Consider the following 25,669-nt stretch of genomic DNA (forward strand, 5'->3'; position numbering starts at 1 on the left):
AACGATTTATACAGGAAAATATGACGATTAACAACGTTGCCCATACTTTCGCATGCCACTATATATCCATATATTGCTGTATATTGGTTTGCAACCCCACCCTCCCAGTAATGCTTAGGTTAGGCTATGATGTCACACAGCTTTCTGCCCCAGCGCACTCTAGGAGATCAGGGCCCTCATTCAATTCATATTTTCTCCAAAGTTTTCTCCTAAGAGATAATTTTTAATTTTACATTTAAAGTAACTTTTCAGCATACTACAATTGAAAAAGTAGGAATAATAATATTAATAATCCGAACATTTGTATAGCGCTTTTCTCCTGTCGGGCTCGAATCGCTCAAGAGCTGCAGCCACTGGGACGCGCTCAAGAGGCCACCCTGCAGTGTTAGGGAGTCTTGCCTTAAACTCCTTACTGAATAGGTACTGACCCTAGCCAGGATTCAAACCCTGGTCTCCTACGTCAAAGGCGGTGCCCTTGACCAGTACACTAAAGTACCAAAAAGTACAAAAAAAAAGTACTGCCAAAATTGTTCTGAGAATTGTATTGCTTGCTGATGGTTTTAAAGACATTTTATTGATAGGGTTGGAAAATATCACATATAAGAAAACTTAGGAGAAAAAGTGAATTGCATGTGGCCAGTTGGCCACAGGAGCCATGCGCAATTCACTTATTCTCCTAAGTTTTCTCCTTGGAGAGAATCTTTCACCTTCTGTTTGAAATAACTGTTTAGCACGCTGACATTTAAAAGGACTGAAAAAAATAAGTGATAAAGTAATGTCAAAAGGATTCTGCATATTTTCTTGCTTGCTGGTGACGTAAAAAGCATTTTATGACAAAGGCCCATATGCAATTCACTTTTTCACCTGAGTTTTCTCCTAGGAGATAATTTTTCATCTTCGATTTAAAATAACTTTGCAGCACTTTTCAACTAAAATAATACCAAAAAGTAGGTGAAAAAGTGCTATCAAAATTATTTTGAGTATTTTCTTGCTTTTTGGTGGCTTAACCACTTCTATACCATGAAATTTTGTGCTGATCTGTGCTGCGTGGGCTCTCCAGCCCACAGCACCGATCAGATAGCAGCCAGGCCGATCAGACTTCCCCCCTTTTTTCCCCACTAGGGGGATGTCCTGCTGACCCCCCGTCTGATCGCCGCCGGCTGCTTGCGCTTGCGGGGGGCTCTTCAAAGCCCCCCTCCGCAGCGCTTCCTGGCCTCCTTCCCCTTCCCTCCCTCTCCCTCCCACTGTGAGCGGCGCAGGACGGATTTCCGTCCTGCGCCTGATGGGATAGGCTTTAGCCTATCAGATGCCGGCGATCCCCGGCCAATCAGAGGCCGGGGATCACTGATTTCCTCTACGGCGCTGCTGCGCAGCAGCGCCGTATACATATAAACACCGGGGAAGGTCTTCCCCGTGTGTTTACATTTACCCTGCGAGCCGCCGATCGGCTCGCAGGGTGTTCACGGAGACACCCTCCGTGAACTGACATGGAACGGCCGCTCATACGAGCGGCCGTTTCCATGGAATACACTTCAGGATTCAGGGGCGTATATATACGCACCGAGAATCCGGAAGTGGTTAAAAGGCATTTTATTGACAAGTTTAAAAACATCACCTAGGAGAAAACTCAGGTGAAAAAGGGAATAATTGCATATGAATATAAATTGCATATAAACCTTGCTTGCAGTAAAAATGTCACCATCTGTGAGAAATTGCAGAATGTAAATCCAGGCAACCTTAGTGATCTGGGCAAACTAAGTTGGCGGGCAAACGGCAACTTAGTGATTGATCAAGTCTTGGACCTGTCTGGTGTGTTCTTTGGACTTCACGGTGTTGTTGCTCCCAATATTCTCTTAGACAACCTCTGAGGCCCTCACAGAGCAGCTGTATTTGTACTGACATTAGATTACACACAGGTGCACTCTATTTAGTCATTAGCACTCATCAGGCAATGTCTATAGGCAACTGACTGCACTCAGATCAAAGGGGGCTGAATAATTACGCACACCCCACTTTGCAGTTATTGATTTGTAAAAAATGTTTGGAATGATGTATGATTTTCGTTCCACTTCTCACTTGTACACCACTTTGTATTGGTCTTTCATGTGGAATTCCAATAAAATTGATTCATGTTTGTGGCAGTAATATGAAAAAATGTGGAAAACTTCAAGGGGGCCGAATACTTTTGCAACCCACTGTACTGTATTTAAGTTCCACTTTAAGTGTGAGCTTTCCGTCTGCTTCGTATAGACACATATTTCTGCTGCTGTGGGATTGGCTGGTAGGGCTTTCACAATTGTATTCAATTGCCCAGTGAACAGGCAGATGTGTTTTATATGTTTGCTGACAGGTGTTCTGTCAGTTCAGTCACCTCAGAGCACCTCAGAACTCCCACCCTCCCTCCTGAAAAAAAAAAAGTCTGTCGCTTCTCCAATTTTATTGGTGGTGATGTCGTTCATTAGGAATAGATAGAGATCAATTTGTAGTTGGGTAAGGTCACCCTCTAACTGGGGGGGCTTTTAACATTTAAGATGGATTAAGATGCTTGTTTTTTCCGACCCACTTGTTGGTGCTTTGAATGATAGTTATTGATTAAAGATTAATGTGTTGGTATTACTGACCAGAATACATTTTAATAAAGTTATTGTGTTTCTGTTTCAAAATGTTTTATTAAAGTTTTAACATAAAAAACAGTGTGTCGGTATACTTCATATCCAAAAGAAGGTTACCATGTACAATAACAATGACAATAAGGAGAAGGAACACCAAGAAAAGAGAACAAAGGAGAAAGGATAAGAATAACAACAACATTTGCAGTGCTGCTCGGATACCCCTTTCCAAAATCGGCGTTGGGCCGGATCCGGATACCCAGATATTCGGATCCAGGTCGGATATCCAGATTTGGCCATTTTGGTATCCGACCCGGATCGGATAGCCAACCTCACTTTCCAGGATTTCCGGGCAAATTCGGATATCTGGATAGAAAACCCCGAAGTGCCCTTTAAATTGCTTTAAAAACGTTTTTAGGGTCAATGAGGCATGTAGCATCATTATTTTTTAAAAGGGAAACACTAATTGATGATGTGGGGACTTAAAATCCCCCACCCCCCCCAAAAAAAATGGCTGTCAATTAACATCAGGCCTAGGTTCCAGACAGCGGTCGTGCAGCCCACATTGTGTTAAAAGTGCAAAGTGCCACGTGCAAAGTGCCACGTGCAAAGACGTGCAAAGTGTAAAGTGCCACGTGCAAACACGTGCAAAGTGCCACGTGCAAAGTGCCACGTGCAAACACGTGCAAAGTGCCACGTGCAATCACGTGCAAACACAAGCAAAGTGCCACGTGCAAACACGTCCTTCAGACCCTCCCGCTGGGCGGTCGTTCTCCCGACAGTAGTGCGTGTGTACAGTCTTTCTGCAGACTGATAAGGCTGTTTCTGAACAATCCACTCAGCGGGTTCTTTCAGCAACAAATTTCAGCGAGGAGCACGCTAACAGCCTAACTAACGCTTTCCCTATCTCTCCAGCAACCTCTCCCATCCTCTCACTAATAGCAGCATCAGCACACTGAGAACATGGCTGACGCTGCAGTGTTTTTATAGGGGGGGTGGGGTGCGGGGGTCCAGGAGGGAGTGTGGCCTGATTGGCTGCCATGTGTCTGCTGACTGTGATGTAGAGTATCAAAGTTTAGCCCAATGACAAGTATAGGAGGCGGAGCAAATGCGCATAAAAGTTCGCTATTCGCTGTGGACGAACAGTGAAAATTCACGCAAACTACCCGCCGGGCGAACCGTTTGGGCCATCTCTACTGCCGAAGTGAGGACAATGGCCAGCATTCTTGAAGATAGAAATTTCATATAATCTTGAACCCCTGACAGATGCTGCTATTAGTGAGAGGAAGGGAGAGGTTGCTGGAGAGATAGGGAAAGCGTTAGTTAGGCTGTTAGCGTGCTCCTCGCTGAAATTTGTTGCTGAAAGAACCCCAAAACAGCTCTTTTGCTAACATTCTTCTGATGTGTTATTGTGTGTGTGTGTGTGTGTGTGTGTGTGACACAGATGCATAGATACAGCCCTGTCGCAGCTGGCCCTTGCTTGCTGACACACTGTATTACCACCAGTGCATTTCTTCCCACTCTATTTGTGTGATTTAACTTACTAAAGCATAGCTCTCTTTGTGGGTGACACTACATAGATACGGCCCACAGACAGTTGCTGCCTGCTTGGTATTTGTAGTACCACTGACTGCCTGCACACTGTATTAGACCAGTGCATATTTTTCCACTGCATCTGTGTGACTGCATACTGTATTAGAGCAGTGCATATCTTTCCACTGCATCTGTGTGACAGCACACTGTATATACAAGTGCATATCTTTCCACTGCATCTGTGTGACTGCACACTGTTTTATACCAGTGCATATCTTTCCACTGCATCTGTGTGACAGCACACTGTGTTAGACCAGTGCATATCTTTCCACTGTATTTGTGTGATTTCACTTACTAAAGCATAGCTCTCTTTGTGGGTGACACACTGCATACAGCCCACAGAGAGACAGGGACAGTTAGCTAGGCTGTTCTTTATTGCTGAAAGAACCCCAAAACAAAAGCACTTTTGAGGGCTCATATTGTTCTATTCTTTTTTCTTTTTGTGTGTGTGTGACACTGCATACAGGCCAGGCCACAGCCATTGCTGGGCCTTGCAGTTCTACTATTCTCTTCTATCTATTACAAGCCAGCACACTGTCTATCATCATAAGCTGTGCTTAGCTTCCAACTGTATCTGTTATTGATATCTGTGTGGGTTACACACTGCATACAGGCCACAGCCAGTTGCTGGGCCTTTTATTTCTACTATAGGATATCTTTCTGTGTGTGTTAAAGTATACACACACACACACACACACACACACACACAGCTGCTGTGTATTTGACACTGATTGTGTGCCTCTTTGTGATTACACACACTGTCTACCAGTATTGTTAGTAGTACTGCATACCCCCAATATGGAAAAAATAACAGACAGAGGCAGCAACCCCCCCCCCCCCCTTTCCCCGCAGGTATTTTCAAGGTTGTGCTGGCGTGAGCTTGTGCGGCCCTCAACCAAAGTACAGTGTTCAGAAGGCACGTACCCTCAACCCCCAAGATTGTGGGGACGCAGTTGACTATTTAACACAGAACGCCTCATCTTCCTCAGCTTCCACACAGAACCTCCTTGACGCACCGTCCTCCTCCTAACAAATCTATACATAAATAACTTTCAAGTTTTTTTTTCAATAACCTACCTTTCCCTGAAACTTAGGAAAACTGATACTACACTTGGTCTTAGCCAAAAGGCTGAGAAGCATTCCATTGCTTGCAAGTCTCCACTGCGTGGCTCTGCACTGGAGTTGGGTGACACCACCCCCACCACGAATGGCAGGCAGGCCTTCTGCTGCCGGCAGCCTGACACCTGCTGACTTTGTTTAGTTTCTTTGAAAATGATCATTGAAATTTTTACCTTGAAATTTATTTTTTATAAATAAAGTTGTTTTTCTTACTAACAGATCTATACATAAATAACTTTCTATTTTTTTCTTCAATAACCTACCTTTCCCTGAATCTTAGGAAAACTGATACTACACTTGATCTTAGCCAAAAAGGCAGAGAAGCTTTCCTTTGCTTGCAAGACTCCACTACGTGGCTCTGCATTGGAGTTGGGTGACACCACCCCCACCACAAATGGTAAGCAGGCCAACTACTGCCGACAGCCTGACACCTGCTGACTTTGCTTAGTTTTTTTGAAAATTATCATTGAAATTAGAATTATTGACTTATATTTTTTATAAATAAAGTTGTTGTTCTTACTAACAAATCTATACATAAATAACTTTCAAATTTTTTTTTCAATAGCCTGCCTGGTTACTGATACATGCCAAAAGTCCCCGAGAAAATTACGTATTTGACGCAGAGTAGGGTTATAATACCTTTAGGGCAGAAATCACATTGCATTCCTAAATTAGAGGCATAAAGTGCTTTAAAACAACTTGCGTGTGTCTACATGGATCAGCAGGTAGTGTAAGTAGTGTACTACATCACACTGACAGACCAAACTCACTGTTTAACGCAACGCACACAGCCGCAAAGGGTTGTCATCAGTTGACACTCCCAGGACATAAACTGTCAGTCCTCTGGTCGGCAATGTTTGTGTAGTGATGGCCGTGCTCGTGCGCACGTTGGCGAGAGTGCAGGCCACGATGATGAAAATTGAAAAATACGTTGTTTTGTTTTTTTCTTTTAATTAATTGAAAATTGAAGTTATTTATAAAATTTTACAATGTTTTTTTTTTTTTCCTGATATGTTACTTTGATAACTGTGGTAATTCCAGAGCTAATACCTGCTGACAAGCGCTGACCTGTACGGTGCCATAAAAAAACTTGTATGTTATTGGAACCTTAGAATCTTACACTATCTATCACTGTTTCATATCACCCTTAAGCCAAATACCCACCTGGGGATACTTACAGCGATGTTTCCGGATGTTGGGCAACATCGTTTAATGTAAGCATGTAAAACAATGTTGCCTCCCACAGCAATCACGCATCGTTAATCAATGGACATGACAGATTGGATCGTTAAGATTCCTAATGACTCTGTGCAAATTACCGTGATCATTTACTTCCCATTTGCCCCAGTCATTTAGTCGCATGACGTCGTGAGCAGGAAGTGGCGTCGCTTAACGACCATTGTCAAGGGGACATCGATGGACCTGTTTGGTGTTGAGTACGTAAGCTTTAGTGACTTGAGACAAGGATCAGCGTGTAAGTGCATGAGGCTAGTGATCTGATCTGAGAAGGGGGGCTGCCTCTCCCACATAAGGCACCTGTAGGCACATGTCTACAGTGCCTTATGGAAAATCCAGCTCTGGGACGTGGCCACCAGTGATCTGCTGCTGCTGCTGCACGTTCTTATTTTTATATTAAAAAAATCAAGCATTTCTGTAATATAATTTTTAATGACTATACAGTATATTTACTTTAATTGCAATTCTACAAAATGCAGTTAAAAAAAATCAAATGTTCCTGAATGAAGGCTTTTAGCCCCCACGTTTCTTTGTTTATGCCTGCTTGTGAAGAATGAAAGATTCCCATTAGCTCTGTCTGTTTATTGCAGGTGCACTTCTACGAATCCAGACTCTGCTTATGCCATTTAGATGTTCCTCCTGGAGTTCATATATATTAATATGTCTGTAGCTTTCCTTTACAATAGCGCAGGATCCAATCCTATGACATTATCAGCAATTACGCTGTCATCTGCTTTCTCTCAATAATGCTACCTCATCAGCATCTGTTGGTTAATTAGTAGAAATTGCTTCTCCCAGTGATCTGCAGTCCATCTTCCTGAGCACCTCACATCCTGCTTTCAGCGCTAACAGGGAATTTCCAGGTCCGGCATATTGAATTAGTCTCCCCGTTCCCTGTGTCAGCCCTACGTATTTCTTTATTGCGTTTTTCAGATCATTCATAAAACATGAGCCTGTTTGGAAACCTGTCACAGTTTCTCTGGACAAACCGGTTAGGCCTGCTCTAATGCTCAGGTAATAACAAATCCAGACGGATTTGGTCTTCAGTTTTCAAACAAATTGCATCTTAAAGCAAACCTGTCCTTTCTCTTAACTAACAATCCCTCCTTTTCAGCTAATATAATGCTACACTTAAAGAGAATCTGTACTGTAAAATTTTTACAATAAAAAGCATACCATTCTATTCATTATAAGGGTAGAAGACCGAGAGCCCAATATGGTGTAGTATGTATAAGAAGGGAGGGAAAGTAATATGAGAAGTAAGTAATATACTCACAAACCAGGGTTACCTCCAAGGCAACCACTGTAAAGGCAGGTGGGGAGAACAAGCCTGTCCCCACTCAGGATTAAGACGTCGCTCTCTGTAGATAGCAGGAAATAGCAGGGTATGTCACCCTTCGACCAAGGGTGGACTTCTAGATGCGCGGAGGTGTACAGAGGCACCGGTAGGATAAAAGTCAATCCAGAGGTGCCAAGCAACTCATCGAGTACATGTTGTGTATTGCTCCTGTCTTTTATTGCCTGAAGAAGCGGGTTCTCGCCCGTGAAACGCGTTGCGACTGTCATTAGGAGCAAAAGAATAAATTGTATATTATTGGTATTATTACAAGTACGTGTGCCTATCTTTGGTTGGCTGGTCCACCACCGCAACCGAAACAATTTTAACTTTTTATTGACTTTTATCCTACCGGCGTCTCTGTACACCTCCGCGCATTCTATTCATTATGTTCTCCTGGGCCCCTCTGTGCTGTTTCTGCCTCTCCCTGCTGCAATCCTGGCTTGTAATTGCCATTTTTTGCAGTGTTTACAAACAAAAGACATAGCAAGTGATACGCTAAGAGTAGCTCATTGTGTGAGTCATACAGAGTGTGCAGGGGGCCTGGAGAGGGTGTGTATAGCTTCTATCCAATCACAAGCAGCACAGCACATTCCAGCCTGACTGCCTCAGCCCAACAGAGCCAACAGAGGAGAGAAGATTAGATCATATAACAGAGATAATACAGCCACTGTGCAACTAGAAAAGGCTGTAGTAAGACAAAGCACATCAGAACAGCTATAGGAACATATAGGATATAAGAAATAAGGATCAAACTTTTGTTACAGAGTCTCTTTAAGGCAGGATTACTAGAAAGGTCACAAAGGCCCAGGCCTTGGGCATCTGAAAATGAAGGAGGGGTTGCCACATATGAAAGAGGAGGCTGAAAATCGGGAGCAACACATGAACAATGGAAACTGATGCCCCAGGGAGCTGTTAATGAAAAAGAGGGGCTACAGTACATGGATGAAATGCATGGAAGAGGGGGCTGCACATGGAATGGGAGGGGCACTGCTGTACAAAAACATGGAGCAACAATATACCTGGCTCAGGGGCAGAAATAGTATAAATCCGGCTTTGGCTACACTCTCTCACCCAGGTAGGTGGTAAAGCTGAGGAAATCCACTTGCTGGCCAAGCAGTAGTGATCATGTGTTGCTGATCACACTGAAGACTTGCACAGGTTTCTATTGGAGTGATAACACAGGGTTACTGCTGCTTGGCCAGCAGGTGGATTTTCTCAGATTTTCCACCTCCCAGTCTGACACTACTTTCACCCCTACACTAACCTTAGATGGTCATGATATTCACGTACACCCGAATGGAGAGGATATTGTGGCTACCTTATCTATTTCCTGTTAAACAATACCAGTTGCCTGTAGTCCTGCTGATCTCATTGGCTGCAGTAGTGTCTGAATTGCATAGCTAAAACAAGCATGCAGCTAATCTAGTCAGATTTCAGTCAGAAGCATCTGATTTGCATGCTTGTTCAGGGTCTATGGCTACAAGTATTGGAGGTAGAGGATCAGCAGGACAGCCAGGCAGTTTTTATTGTTTGAAGGAAACAAATATGGCAGCCTCCATATCCCTCTCAGTTCAGGTGCGCTTTCAGTTTCATGTGATGCTCTCCGTTGGTCAGCCATAAAGTCATTGATCGATTGGTGCTCTCACAACTACAGCTCTACACTACATCCCAAGTTATACTGGAGGTGGGATCCATGGATGTAATAACCATGCCTCTTGCCTCTCCTCCAATATACAGTAAAGAGCGGAAATGAGTGGTGCGAATGCCATGCCCCTTTCATATGTCACAGCAGGAGGCTGGGCGTCTGCAATGATATGATGGCCCACTTCCTGAAGCTGATGGGCACCCAGATGGAAACAACTCTTTTTTTCCTTCTCCTCTTGATGCAGCTGTTAGGTTATTCAATCAGGTTTGACCTTGTAACTCCTAGTGTGTGACAGTGCTCCACTGAGATGAAAATCCTTGGTTCCTATAACACATTAAAGAACAAGCGACACCCATGCTAACCTAGAAATAAAAAACACATAAGTAGATAAATACTACTTCTACTTACATAACAGATGTATTGTGCTATCCACGTAATGAATCCTGTGAATTTTACAAAGGAAAAGCAGAAAATCCTATTCTAGGCAGTGGCCATCTTGCCAAGCTAATGCTGACATCATGTCCTCCCTGACTCTGGTTTTCCCCCCTCCCTTCTCTTGCTCATTGTGTATTCATTAGCTGCCCTCCTCCCAGAGTCTTCAGACACTCCCACTGAGGTGTATACTACCGTGTTTCCCCGAAAATAAGACACTGTCTTATATTAATTTTTCCTTAAAAATATGTGCTAGGGCTTATTTTCGGGGAGGTCTTATATTTTGTGGTGCTAGCCAGATCCCCCTTCAGTATTTAGCTAGATCTCCCCTATTATATAGCCAGAAACCCATAGTGTATACCCACACACCCTCCTACCCCCCAGTATATAGTCAAAATCCCCATATTATGTAGCCAGCGTATATAGGCATATTCCCCCCTCTACCTGCCACAGACACTAACACCTCTAAGACATCCAGTCTTAGACATCCAGTACAATCTGGAAGTTTACGCTGCTGCTGCTGTCAATTTACCTCCTTTGTTGCTGACCCCCTCCTCCATAAAGTCGGACCCCCCTCCGTTTTCGCTGTGCATAATTCATCAGATCAGCGGGTAAAGGCAGACAAACTTGTACAGTATCATCGCCGCCGTATACAGGAAGTGATCTCTGTTTACTTCCTGTATACGTAGCGCTGTTACTATACAACTTTAGATGCCTTTCCCCGCTGATCTGAAATCGGCATTATGCACAGCGCACGCCGGAGGGAGATCCGATTTGCTGGAGGAGGGAGGTCAGCAGCTGGGAGGTAAATCGGCAGCACAGCGGCGGTGCGGGCAGGGGGGGGAAGTTGGCTCGGCGGCATGGAGGGTCGCGGGGGGGGGGTGTCTTATTTTCGGGGAATGTCTTATATTTCAAGCATGCTTGAAATATAAGGGATGTCTTATTTTCGGGGGATGTCTTAATTTAGGGGAAAGACGGTAGGAACTGCACTGTCTTTTTTTGTTTACACATCCAATCACTGAGTCACCTCAGCCTTGCTTGTAAACACAAGTAATCAGAGGGAGTTTCTGATAAGCAGCAAGGCAGGGAAATAAATGGAAGAGGAGGAATATATTATAGATAAAAATAACTCCCAGCATTCAACTCTTTGGCACTGTTTGGCACTTGGGCCAGTGCTCCTGAAGTATGTCATAACTCCAAACCATAACAGCAGAAAAAGTTTTGCAAGTTTTGAATGCCGGATTAGCATCTTTACCACTTAATACACTCGGACCAGTTGCTGTTGAAATTTGATTTTTATGGTGACAATACCGCTTTAACACATAACCAACCAGCAGCTCCCAGGCTTGTGAGAAAAGTGGATTCTATAGAAAAAAAAGTGCGCTGTATGGTGCGTTGTCGTTTATTTCATGAGGTCCGTCACTGTGGCCAGCAGCACCGGCGTCCGGATGGTACAAGGACAAACCCAGGGGGAGAGGTGGGGAAAGCCTTTGCAGCTACAGTGCCTGCAGCGTCATAACACATTTCAGCATGCTTCCGATGTAGGCATTATGACACGTTATGGCGCTGCAGGCACTATAGCTGGAAGGGCTTCCCCCCCCAGGCCCCCTGAACTTGCTGCTGGCCACAGCGATGGACCTCAGAGGGAGAAGTTGTGAAATAGTCCTCTGCTAACCCACTGGTTGGGGGACATGCTGTTTCCACATTTGAACCTTATAGGTGCAATCTTTATTTTCTAACCTGATGAAATAAATGTTAACGCACCATACAGCGCTCCTGATTGTTTTTCATAGTGACCATGTGACTCCCTAAGTAGGTAGAACAGATTTTTGAAATTGACTTTAGTTTGAGAATGAATTCTTATGAATTACTTTGGTTTGTTTTCTTTTGGGGTTTTGTTGGGTGTCAAACCACAAAAAAGTAAAAAGGACTACAGTCTAGTTCTATATAGGATTGGGACTGTACAGGCATGTTGATCTCATCATTATCATGATGTAACATGCCACTTCGGGTGTCCTTTAAATGCCACAAATAACAAATTTACTAATAATACAATCACTAGCTATTATTACTTCTTAGTAAATTCTCACATTTGCCAGGCGTACAACATCATATACAAGAAATGAGAACAAGATAATTGCCGATAGTGCCTGCTGTCTGCAATCTGCAGATCATGTGGTCCAGTGAATGGCTCTTTATTGTCATCATTAGCGTAGATCACATAACTGTGCTATGGCTTCATTTCTGACCTTTGCTTTGCTAAAAACAAAATACAGATTCCAAATCTGTTAAAAATAGTCATAATGAGTTCCATCGTAGTACATTCAAAAGTCAGCAATGGTTTCCTCAACTTCAGATACAGTGACCCACAGCCACAGAGAGCAGGCAGAACATAAGGGCGATACGGTACTAACATTTTGGTGGGAAGCGCAGAATGGGCTCCTGAGGAATCATTTGCTCCCAGGATGCACAGCAAACCCCTGCAGTCAGAGTGAACAGATCCCACCACAGGCAGATATAAAGGGTGATATAAAGGGTGGTGGAGGGAGGGGTTTATCACTCCATCTTGTGTTATCCATGTGAGACAGCACGATAAGTGTAAGCTTCAGGGAGAAATAGCTGTACTTAGGTCTGTTCTACCAACTTACAACTACGATTTATAGAGTGTATTGTGCGCTGTGCAGAGCTGTGATAGGTTTACACAGGTTACAGCTGTGTGTGCTTAGTTACAAGTTACAGCAAGGTATTCATTATTGATTGTTTCATCATTAATTTCAATTGTTTCTTGCCAACAACAAATTTATTGATTGTTTCATCAATCGATTTTGTCACAATACTATTTTGGCAAAAACTCCTGGAGCCACCTGAAGATTGAGGACATTTTCACGAGACTACCAGAGGCGTTCTCACTCATACCTAGTGCCTGCCTGGATTAGGCCCCGTTCACACTTGCGGTTTTGTCAAAACCGCACCGGATGTCCGGACCGCACCGTATCCGGACCGGACCTGATCCGTACGGTTCCTATCCGGATCCGGTCCGTTTGCATCCGGTTTCCGTGCGGTGTGAACACGGTTGCGGTCCGGATCCGGTTTCTTAAGGAGATAACAACCTGTTATTACCTGGGGTCTGGGAGGTCAGCAGAAGGGTCTGGGGTCATTGTTGGAGACAGGTGGACGTGTGGAGACCATCCGTGGATACAGAGACTGCAGTTGGGACCATGGATCCAGGCATTTTTTACTCGTATACCTGGGAATTCTCTGTTGTTCGCCTCCTCGTTATCAGACTTATATCAGACATGTTGCTGCCTAGAGCTCCAGCATGAAATCGCTGCTGCCCCACCTGAACGCTGGGCCCATGTGGTCCCCATCCAAAATGCATAGGAAGTGGGGTAGAACGTCCGGTTTTTGTAGCCAGTGTGTTGTGCGCTCTCTGGTTCTCATTGGTTTCCATTGGCCGGATGGTGCAGTCCGGCTCCGCCCCGGATACGGCTGCCGGAGGAGCCGGACCAAAAAATAGCGCATGTTGGAACGGACGCCGGAGTCCGGATCCGGTCCGGATCCGGTCCGGCTCCGGTCCGGCAAAACGGACGCATGTGAACGGACGCATAGGCTTTCATTGCTATTGCCGTGCGTCCATTCCGCCCGTTCTGCAAGCGGTCCGGCTCCGGCACGGCGATTCCGGACGGCCACCGCTAATGTGAACCGGGCCTTATATGACTCCTAAGGTGCCTATACATGGTACCATTTTTTAATTTTTTTCGATTAGATAATTTAGTTTGATTATTCCATTAGATCGAAAGATTTTTCCAACATGTCCAATCGGATTTTTATTGAAAAAACAAGATAATAGTTCAATTTTTCTTGATCGAAAAAAAGGGTAATACTAGAAGTGCAGCGGAAATTCCATTTCATTTTCTTTTTCTTGTTTCGGCTCCGGTGTTGAGCGATTGTTCCAAAATGGCACCGCACCAAGTGTAAAAGGACCCTTAAAGAGGAACTCCAGCCTAAACAAACATACTGTCATTAAGTTACATTAGTTATGTTAATTAAAATAGATAGGTAATATAATCTCGTACCCACCCTGTTTTAAAAGAACAGGCAAATGTTTATGATTTCATGATGGCAGCCATCTTTTTGGTTGAAAAGAGGTGACAGGGAGCATGAAACATAGTTCCAACTGTCCTGTGTGCTGAGCACCTCTCCCAGTTGCTAGGAAACATGAATAACTTTTTTCTTTGATGGGTGGAGCTTAGATAAAAATGCAGCTAAAAATGATGCTTTGGTAAGAAAAACAAAGTTCTGATGCTGTGACACTGTTAAAGAAACACCAAGCCTTTTCAGTTCTGCTGAGTAGATTTTTAGTCCGGAGGTTCACTTTAAGGAGGAACATTATTGAAAATAACATCACAAATAAAATTGCTTATTTTTTTACAATATTAATATATAGATTATTTAGTCAATGTTTGCCCATTGTAAAATCTTTCCTCTCCCTGATTTACAGTCTGAAATGTATCACTGGCTGTGACATCTTCTAATTCTGCCAGGTGATCTGTACAGAATGTTTGTTACTAAGAAATCCATGCACAGAGGGAGATGCTGCTTGCTTGGCAGTTGGAAGCAGCTAATATTTCCCACAATGCAATGAGGTTCACAGACAGTAAACAGTCGGGACCATGGTCATGACATGACAATGTGGGGGAGGGGTTTCACCGTCATATCATCCGTACAAACCCCCATGATGATCTATTCGAGAAAAGGAATAGATTTCTCACGGGAAAGGGAGTATCAGCTACTGATTGGGATGAAGTTCAATCCTTGGCTAAAGTTCCTCTTTAACTATAGGAACACCAAATTCAAAATACATTTTTTTTAACAGAAAAGGCTACATTTGTTGTGTTTGGAAGCTATATTGAGGTTATAATGTGTAGCAGAGGCACAGCTATTTGCATAGTCATATAAGTTGTGTATTTTCAGTTGTCTGATTATTGTGACAGTGTTAGGTGTCTGTTGTGAGGAAAAGGGAAATGGAGCAATTTGCATACACTGATGTGTCATTACCAAACGTTTGATTCTGCTGAACTATACATTTCAACATACGTTTTGTTTAATGGCCCATTCTTTCCATCTTTTTGTGCTTGTGTGCGAGGTTAAAATATCACAAGCACCATATGCTACTTGTGCCTGAAACTTATAAAGTACTAGTGACTGTCTGCCACCGCGCGCCTGCCGCACGCATGCATGCGCCCGCCCGTCGTGCACGTGCACCTGCTGCACATGTTCGCTGCGCGCATGCACTCGTACACACTTCTTCCCCTTCAGTGTCTCTGCGTCCCTCTCTGCACATGTGCAGTACAACAAAACACACACACAGGGACATGGGACGCAGAGACACTTGGGTTTTATTATAGAGGATACAGTACGTTTATATGGAAAAATAATCGCTTGCTGTTTGATTAAAGCGGACCTGAACGCAGAACTTCCTCTCTGCTCTAAAAGATATGCAACAGCTCAATACTCAGCTTGTTACAGCTGATACAAATCCTGTAATACATCTGCAGTGTGTCTACCTCCTGCTTTCACGGAAGCAGGCATATTGTTAATATCCTGTGTTTACCAATTAGTTCTCTGCCGAGGCAGCCAGCTGACGCAGGTGAGGGATCAAATTACAACTTGTGATTAGTCACAGATGACTGGGAGTTACACAGGCAAAACTTTCTAAATACATACAGGGTGCATTTCTCTATGTTATCTTTCTGTCCTGGTCCACTTTAAGTGATAACCTTTGGCATGGTCGCTGGGTAAAGCTCGTGACTCTGATATTCTTGTTAAGCTCTGCCTGCCGCTGTGTACTCACATTACCTATTGCAAAAGTAACTCTTGCGCTCACGCAGGTGAATATTAATAGCCGTGGAATACTATATTTATCTTTGGAACACCCTCCTTTTAAAATAACAGTATGAAATATCTGTGCAGTGAGCAAAGTCAGAGGAGAACATTTAAACTGGCAGTTTGGTTCCAGAACTCCCACAGACAGCAAACAGTCTAACCTGTGACACTGCCACTGATCAGCACCATACAAAGGCCCATATGCAATTACTTTTTTCTCCTGTCTCTTCTCCTAGGTGTTAATTTTTCATCTTCTATTTAGAATAACTTTTCAGTACTTTGCAATTAAAAAGTACAGCAAAGTAGGTCGAAGAGTACTTTGAAAACTATTTTAAGTATTTTTTTGCTTGCTGGTAATTTAAAAGGCATTTTATTGACAAGTTTGAAAACTCAGAATAAGTGAATTGCAAATGAGGGTCCATCTGAAAATGGTGCAGGGAGAAAAATGGCGCAATGTTCTGCCGATAAACGTATCATAAAACGCTATTTACCGTTTTTATGTAAATACAATAAAACGGTAAATAGCGTTTTATGATACAATGATTGCAGAGCAGTGCGCCATGAAAAACATGCAGGGGGCTGCTAGTATAGGCAGCGGGGGCTGGGGGAGAGAGGCAGTGGGACACTAGAGGGCATAGGCAGCGGGGGCTGCTAGTGTAGGCAGCGGGGGCTGGGGAGAGAGGCTGCAGGACACTAGCGGGCATAGGCAGCGGGGGCTGGGGGAGAGAGGCAGTGGGACACTAGAGGGCATAGGCATCGGACGTATGCAGAGGCATACGTTACCTTGTCCTTGGCCGGCAATCGCTCCTTCCATTCATTTGCTGTAGTCCTGCATCCGGCCAATCACCATGCGGAGACTGAAGCCACATGGTGATTGGCCGGCTGCAGGACTACAGTAAACGAATGGAAGAAGTGCAGGAGCGGAGGGAAGGAGCAATCGGCGGCCCAGGACAAGGTAACGTATGCTTCTGCACAAATCCTCCCCCGATGCCTATGCCCTCCAGTGTCCCGCTGTCTCTCTCCTCCCCCAACCCCCGCTGCATTTTTGAACACTTATAACGCTATTTAGCGTTATAAGTGTAAGGCACACTGCCTGCGCCATTTTTTAACACTTATAATGCTAAATAGCGTTATATAATGTAAGTCTATGGGGCGCCCTTTTTATTCCCCTGGCGCTGTGCGCCATTTTTAACTGTCACATGCAAATGAGCCCGTCTAACACAAGGAGAAAATGCGGCTATTTCACGAAGGTTGTCACAAAGCTGATTATGAGATGTTATCTGTTAATTACCCAGTGATTATAAAGGACCTTTCACTTATTCGCATATAACAAAGTGAAGATGGCCATACAATGGCCGACTGTTTTTGCATCAGTATCCAGTCAACCCGATCATTGATGGCATGATAGACATGCATGCAGCAAACAATTCTTTCTGCCTGAAATCGATTAATTTGGTCAATCATGCTTGACCGGTGGCACCCGGGAGCTTGCCGCTAGCAGCATTTGTTTTTACGGCGACTGACTCAGCAGTGGAGCTTACTCTGACCTGCTGGACTCTCTTACCTGCTTCTTGTCTCACGGCCCCATAGCTTCTCCAGAATTTTCTCTCCACCTAGCTTAATTTAGAATTAATTCTCCACCTAGCCACACTGGAATTAGCTCTCCATGTAGCTCCTCCAGAATCAGCTCTCCACCAACTCCTCCAGAATTAGTTCTTAATCAATCTCCTCCAACATTAGCCCTCTACGTATCTCTTACAGAGTTAGCTCTCCAGTCCACTCAGCTCATCAAGAATTAACTCTCCACCTAGCTCCTCCAGAATTAGCTCTCCACCTAGCTCCTCCAGAATTACATCTTCACCCAGCAGCTCCTCCAGAATTAGCCCTCTACATATCTCCTCCAGAATTTGCTCTCCACCTAGCTCCTCCAGAATTACATCTTCACCCAGCAGCTCCTCCATAATTACATCTACACCCAGCAGCTCCTCCAGAATTAACTCTCAAACAATTTCCTCCAGAATTAGCCCTCTATCTATCTCCTACAGAATTAGCCCTCCACCTAGCTCCTTCAAAATTAGCTCTCCACCTAGCCATACTGGAATTAGCCCTCCACCTAGCTCCTTCAGAATTAGCCCTCTACCTATCTCCTACAGAATTAGCTCTCCACCCAGCTGCTCCAGAATTAAGATGATGAATTCATTCCTTTGACTGATAGTAGTGGCTGGATAGTGTTCTGGTTCATGGGCGACTAGGGTTCAAATTCTGGCTAGGGTCAGTACCTATTCAATAAGAAGTCCTTGGGCAAAACTTCCTAACACTGCAGGGTGGACCCTTGAGCGTGCCCTTAGTGGCTGCAGCTCTTTGAGTCCAACAGGAGAAAAGCACTATACGAATGTTAGGATTATTATTAGGATTACTCTGGAGACAATAAGGCGGTTCTGGAGACAGTAGAGCTGATGGTTTCTGACTTACCACTGTTTTGCTTACCACTGTTCACATTGCTAAAAGAGGCAAGACAAATCTATTCCATGTATCATTATAGCACTAATACTCAACAGTTTATTACGAATAGTGATGTTTGATATAAATGCAATCTGAAAATGTTAAAATTGTGGTTGCATGGAATGTACAGTATGTTGTCAATGGAATGAAAATAACAAATGTATTTAAATGCATATTACAAATAAAATGTTTTAAAGTACATGGGAATCAAAAAGAAAATCAACAACAACAATCAGATACTTATCTAAGGAGAGGGAAGGCTCTGGGTCCTATAGAGCCTTCCTGGTCCTCTCACGGAGTACATTTGAAATCGGCGCCGGTAGACTTGGGCGCAGGATACAGCGGTATACGGCTGATCCTGCTTCTGCACAAGTCCGGGCTGATTTAATTACTATTCCCCCTCCAGGCCGCCATGGATAGTGGGGGAATAAAATAATTCGGCTTCCAGCGATTGCTGGAGGCCGAATTATTATGTTTTTAAGCAACCTTGGCTCCGTCTTCTGACGGAGCCGACGTTACTCACTGAGCGCTTCAATAGGAGTGATTCCTATTGAAGTCTATCGAGGCGCCGGCTGCGCCCAAATCTAGCAGCGCTGAAAAGCACTGCTCCGCTCTCACGGATCCCCGCATTCAAGCACTGTCTCTCCAATTGCACCAATTGGTTGAATACTGCTCTCTGCCACCACAGGAGCCTTTAGAAGTTTTTGAGAGCTCGAGTGCTCCCTAACACGGCGGCTCTGTAGCGCGACTGCATGAGTGCCTTCTCTCATGCACTTGCGCATGTGCAATACAGACCCGCCCAAGTGTTCCCTAAAGGTAGCCATACACTGGTCGATTTGCTATTAGATCGACCAGCTGACAGATCCCTATCTGATCGAATCTGATCAAAGAGGGATCGTATGGCTGCCTTTGCTGCAAACAGATTGTGAATCGATTTCAGCCTGAAACCGATCACAATCTGTAGAGCCGCCGCTGCCGCCTGTCCCCCCCGCGCATACATTACCTGACGCTGGCTCCCGGGCATCTTCTCCACGCTGCACCCGCTCCATCCCGGCGCTTCCTGTGTCACTCCGTGACCAGGAAGTTCAAATAGAGCGCCCTCTATTTGAACTTCCTGGTCACTGCAGTGACAGGAAGCACCGGGATGGAGCGGGTGCAGCGCGGAGAAGATGCGGAGAAGACGCCCGGGAGCCAGCGTCAGGTAATGTATACCTGATCGGATGCCGCTAGCGACGCGCTCCCTACTCGCGGGCGATCGAGGGTAATTTCCCGCACGGCGTGATCGACGGACCGATACGATTTCGGGAGGAAATCGGATCGGCGGGTGCGTTTAGCGCGAACGATTGGTAGCAGATTCGATCCCAGGATCGAATCTGCTGTCGAAACGGCCGCGAATCGGGCCAGTGTATGGCCACCATAAGACTTCGGAAGCCTCCCACAGCGGGGGATTCAAATAGTGGAGCCAGCACTGGAACAAGAGGAATGAGAAGGTTCTATAGGACCCAGAGCCATCCCCATACTTAGGTATCTGTTGTTGTTTATTCTTTTTTTAAACATCCCATTAACTCTTTAAAAAAACAAGCTATTTACCAACATGCAGCATTATACAGCCATCACCCCCCCCCCCCTTCAAACAAAACAAAAAAGTTGTATATATCCTTTAGATGTAAGCTCGCAAGGGCCCTTTTGTGTCTTGGAATTTGCTTAGTGATATTAATTTGTCACTGTAATTACCAGTTCTGTATTTTGTACCAGTGTCTGTATTTTGTATATTGGAGTACATCATTGACTGTGTTATTATGTACCCCATGTTTGTTTCTTACTTTGTACAGCGTCACGAAATATGTTGGTGCTTTATGAATCAATAATAATAATCATAACCTCTTTCAAAGTGTATGTCAGGCCTGGGGGAGGGGGAAACGTTAATTGCAATAACTGATATTAATTTACTTGATTCTCATCTGTGATGATTCCTAGAGCTCTTGCAGAGTGTTGGAATTCGGTACTTGGCGCCGGAAGACGAGACACGTTCATTCAGATGACTGCTGAGACTCTCCTTGACATATTTACTGCATGTAATCCACTCAATGCCGGGGAGATGCGCTCTGCTAACACCATCCTGCCGTGTTTATTTAATCCTTCATTTCCAAGCTCACTGGCAGACATTCAACATCAAGCTTTAGTTAGAAGTTACTGCCATTTAAAGCAATGAGATCTGTAGTCAATGTCACAGCTGCTCTGCTCTCTACGCCAACTTCTTTGATTTTTCTTTTTTCTTTGTAAACATTTTATGCAACTTAAGGAATTTCATTCACTGCATTTTTATATCATAAGTGAACTTGCTGCACTATTAGCTTCCCACAACTCACCATTGCCTTTCAAAGCCCCTGGTACTAATTACTACCTGTCTCCACCCACATATACTAGTCCTGAGTAGGGATGGCAATGCTTAGGAGTACTCATGGGGAAGCATGTGATCAGCTTGATCAGCTGATAGATTTGTAAAGCTCTGATTTGCTGGTCATGATCATGTGTTAAACCAGGAAGTCTTCACAGCAAATCAGAACCTTACAAATCTATCAGCTGATCATATGTCACACAGACAGGTAGTCACTGAATGTGCTGGGCCTGGCAGTGGCACAGTAGGAATTACCAAGGCTGTCTATGGAACACAAGTGTCTGTGGGACACCCACAAAAAAAAAAAAAAAAGATCACAAGAACAAGATTAGCTCTCAAAAGAGCTGTTGAGGGGTGCTTTTTTTTTTAAGCAATAAGTATCAGCAAGGAGCAAGCTAACAAGCCTAGAAGAGCCTAACTAAGCATTTCCTATAGGTCTCTCTGCAGCAGCTTTCCCTTCTCTAATTAATGCAAGCACACGAGTGAGTCCAATGCCTGACGCTGCCTGCCTTTTATAAGGGGGGGGGGTGTGGCTCCAAGAGGGAGTGTAGCCTGATTGGCTACAATGTACCTGCTGACTGTGATGTAGAGGGTCAAAGTTGACCCTAATGATGCACTATGGGGGCAAATCGAATTTCCGGAAAAGTTTGCGGTTCTCCGTGATCGCGAACCCCGGAAGTTCGCCGGTTACCGTTTGCCGGCGAACCGTTCAGGCCATCTCTAAATGTTAGTAGTTGGGATCCCCCAAACCTCTGAGCACCCCTGCAGTCACAAGGGCTGCTTCCCCCTAGTTATGCCCCTGACTGGTGGTGAGTTCATTTCCACCTTACAGTTCCTCTTTTTAAATGTGGATTTTAGCCTTTAAATATAAAATAAATGTATTGGATTCCAGGAAAATCCTATTAAAGAGACTCTGTAACAAAATGTTCAGCCTTATTTCTTCTATCCTATAAGTTCCTATACCTGTTCTAATGTGTTTTGGATTACTGCAGCCTTTTCTAGTTGTACTTTCTCTGTAATATATCTAATCTTCTTTTCTTTGTCAAGCTTTGTCGATCCAGGGAGGAATGTGCTGCCTCTGCTGTGATAGGGAGAAGTTATGCACGCCCCCTTCACGCCCCCCTATGCTCTCCTGTGTGTTATATGTATGAGTCACAGGCAAGGTCTCTTCTCACAGCCAGTCTGTCTGAGGCTCACGAAGCTGTGACCTTGTGAACAGCTGTGAGTGCAGAAAGATCAGTTCAAAGCCCAGACAAGCAGCTAAGGCAACCCTGGGAGTAACATTCCAGTAGTCAAGTCAGGCTTGAGAGGAGCCACTGCAAACAGGCACCTGCTCTGATGATGTATTTACTGTTTGGGGGCCATCTTCATTGTTTACAAAAACAATGAATAAAACAGTGATTTTACCACCAAGAAAGCAGCGGGGAGCGGTGAAATTGTCACAGAGGAGGCTAGAGGAAGACAACAAACTGGCTGGTACGTTTATTTATGTAAGATTTTTACAGTACAGATTCTCTTTAAAGAGAGTCTGAAGCGAGAATAAATCTCGCTTCAGACCTCATAGATAGCAGGGGCACGTGTGCCCCTGCTAAACCGCCGCTAAACGGGGGTCCCTCACCTCACAAATCCCCTCCAAGCAGCCGGGGATCTCTTCCTGGTTGGAGCAGGGCTAACCGCCGCAGCCCTGCCCCACGCGCGTCTGTCAATATGTATCTCCGCCTCTCCCCCCCGCCCCTCTCAGTCTTCCTTCACTGAGAGGGGCGGGGGTGAGGCGGCAATGCGCGTCTGATAGACGCGACTGGAGGCAGGGCTGTAGCCGTTATCCCTGCCTCCAGGAAGGGGAAATATACGACCAATTTTACGACCAACTTTTGCGGGGGTGGGTTTGGGGGTGAAGGGTCCCCCGTTTAGCCGCGGGATAGCGGCGGTTTAGCAGGGGCACACATGCCCCTGCTAACTATGAGCTCTGAAGCGAGAATTATTCTCGCTTCAGAGTCTCTTTAAGGATTAGGACTTTAGACCCAATTCTTATCTATATTTTTGTGCCACATTAATTGCTAGGTCCTGCCAAAAAAGTATTCTGTAACTAATATGAGAAAACTGTGAGAAAGCTAGTTAGGAGAAAAGTTAACCGAATCAAGGTCTTTTCCATTGTTTGGAGTCACTAGATGGACTGTAAAAATCATTTGAGACTGTGTGAGCACCAGTGAAGGGCAGGAAATGAAACAGGAACTTCAGTTTTTCTCCCGTAATTGAATACAAAAGATTTTGGAGAAAGAGTTTTGTTTTTGAGGCAGTAGCTTGGGGTTTAAATAAACTTGTGTGTGTTGAGTCTGAGTAAGCGCTTTGCCAGAACAGTGACCTGTTTCCTTTCAGTGAGGGGAAAGCTCCACAGTGCACTGGAAATTCTGTGACATGCAGATTGCTAATAAACATGCTGCAATATTACAGCAGCAGCTTCATCTGTGGGCGCTTTGCTGTCCTCTGTACCTCAGCAGCTTCTGTGTGAACCAGAAACAGCTTATAGTACTCTGCCGGGATTCCCAGCTCATCACTTTATCTGCTGACATACCACAAATATGCCTTTTGTGCTGGTTAATTAGATACAACCCAGTATCTGTGTGACCCACATGAGTGATTATGTGAGGCCTGTACACTCGATAGCAAGGGCACATCCAGGCCCGGATTTACATCACAGGAGCCTATAGGCACAGATATCCTGGTACCCTATACTTCGCCCTTCATGAACCCACAAACTCTCTCCAAAACCGCAACTCACGTATGCTGGCTGGCCCAGCTGTCACCTCTGCCCAACATAGTTAGCCACAGGTGCCCCTTAATATTGGGGGTACTTCTGACAACCTAATACTAAGTAGCAAGAGGTGCCCCCAAGTGTTAGGTAGAAAAAGATGCCCCAGGTTGAAGGGTGATCTTGTCAGTGGAATGCAGAGAGCTGGGTGAGTAACCTCTCATTTTCATTCTGCTGGGGTGGGAGGCACTCAGGGAGAGGAGTGAGCAGCCGTTCCATTATCATGCCTATAGTGCCTTATGGTAAATCCATCCCTGGGCACATCTACAAATTATAGGGCGCCCCATTAAAACTTTGACACACTCCTTTTCTTGCCTACTTTGGTGTGACTGGGGGCCCATCGCGCAAGCGCCATATAACAAGTGTGGTCATCATGACATTCACACCTATCACAAGTGTAGTTACAAAAACACCTGATCTGAAGGATGGACCCATTTATTGGAGGAAGGGAAGGTTAGTAGTTGGGGTCCCCTCACATCTCTGGTCCCCCTGCGGTTGCAGGGGCTGTACCCCTGTAGTAACGCCCCTGCATGCTAGATTCATGCCACTTGACAGGCTGACAGTGTGTTCTGTTGCAAAGTGTGTGTGTGTGGGTGCGGGGGGAAGGGTGTGTGTGCCAACGGAGCAGCAGGAAGTGACATCAAGGGGCGGGCAGGGCGAGCATCCGGAACAAAGCAATTGACTGTTACTTGGGAAGGCTCTCTAGGACCCAGAGCCTTCCCTCTCTTTAGGTGAGCATCTGGGTTTTTTTGTTTGTTTGTTTGTTTTTTAATACGTTTAAGACTCCCTTTAACTCTTCCTGTACTGGAAAACTATATGAGACTCTTTTCTTTGCTACTAATGTTTTATTTCTTCGCTGTACACTACGCATGCAATTCGTTATCTCATAAGTTTATTTTCGCTTCAGACTTGCTTTAAAAGGGAAGGTTCAGGGAGGGTGGGTAAAAAATAAAAATCAATTTCCACTTACCTGGGGCTTCCTTCAGCCCGTGGCAGGCAGGAGGTGCCCTCGCCGCCGCTCCGCAGGCTACTGCGCCTGCGCAGTAGAGCCCGGAGGACGTCCGATGACGTCAGCGCACCGGCGTGGGACGCAGAAGTTCTGGGCCTTGGAGCGCAGAAGAGCCTGACCTGGCAGCCGGCCTGGCCAGGTCGGGTCGGCCACCGGAGACCACCGGGAGCCTGCGGAGCGGCGGCGAGGGCACCTCCTGCCTGCCACGGGCTGGAGGAAGCCCCAGGTAAGTGGAAATTGATTTTTATTTTTTACCCACCCTCCCTGAACCTTCCCTTTAAAGGGGTTCTCCGGGGTATTTTAAAAAGCTAAAACTGACACTTACCTGGGGCTTCTATCGGCCCCCTGCACCTGTAATGTAAAGATGAATAGAACTGCGGCTGCGCGGCCGTGGCGCAGTAAGCTCCCGATGAGCTGCGCAGCCGCAGTTGTTCGTTTAGTTAGACGAATAATTAGCAGGCTACTGGCGGCGGGGAACGGAGCATCGGGGGAGGGCGGCGCAGGACATTACAGCTGCAGGGGGCCGATAGAAGTTTTAGCTTTTTAAAATATAACGGAGAACTACTTTAAAGAGAATCTGTACTCTAAAATTCTTGCAATAAAAAGCATACCATTCTATTCATTATGTTCTCCTGGGCCCCTCTGTGCTGTTTCTGCCACTCCCTGCTGCAATTCTGGCTTGTAATTGCCAGTTTTAGACAGTGTTTACAAACAAAAGACATGGCTGTTACCAGCTTGTGACAGGCTGTGGAGAGGGTGTGTATAGCTTCTGCCAATAACAGCAGACAGCACATTCCTGCCTGAGCCCGACAGAGCCGACAGAAGAGAGAAGATTAGATTATATAACAGAGATAACACAGCCACTGTGCAACTAGAAAAGGCTGTAGTAAGCCAGACCACATTTGTACAGGTATAGGAACTTATAGGATAGAAGAAATAAGGCTGAACATTTTGTTACAGAGTCTCTTTAAATAGATTGGATATTTTAGATCAAGGAAATTATGGTTATTTTCCAACTTTGCTTCATTCACCATTTGCGCGGCACTTACCGCCAACCTTCCTATTACACGTCGGTGCTATCAGTCTGACACA

At 45.0% G+C, this 25,669-nt stretch overlaps 2 pseudogenes; both read right to left on the bottom strand.

Moving 5' to 3' along the window:
- Positions 1-5,230: 5,230 nt before the first annotated feature.
- Positions 5,231-5,343, bottom strand: LOC137520056 (U2 spliceosomal RNA; annotated as a pseudogene).
- A 192-nt stretch (positions 5,344-5,535) lies between these two features.
- LOC137520059 (U2 spliceosomal RNA) lies at positions 5,536-5,649 on the bottom strand (annotated as a pseudogene).
- Between the last annotated feature and the right edge of the window lie 20,020 nt (positions 5,650-25,669).

The sequence above is a fragment of the Hyperolius riggenbachi genome, chromosome 5, assembly GCF_040937935.1.
Source record: "Hyperolius riggenbachi isolate aHypRig1 chromosome 5, aHypRig1.pri, whole genome shotgun sequence".
Taxonomy (NCBI): domain Eukaryota; kingdom Metazoa; phylum Chordata; class Amphibia; order Anura; family Hyperoliidae; genus Hyperolius; species Hyperolius riggenbachi.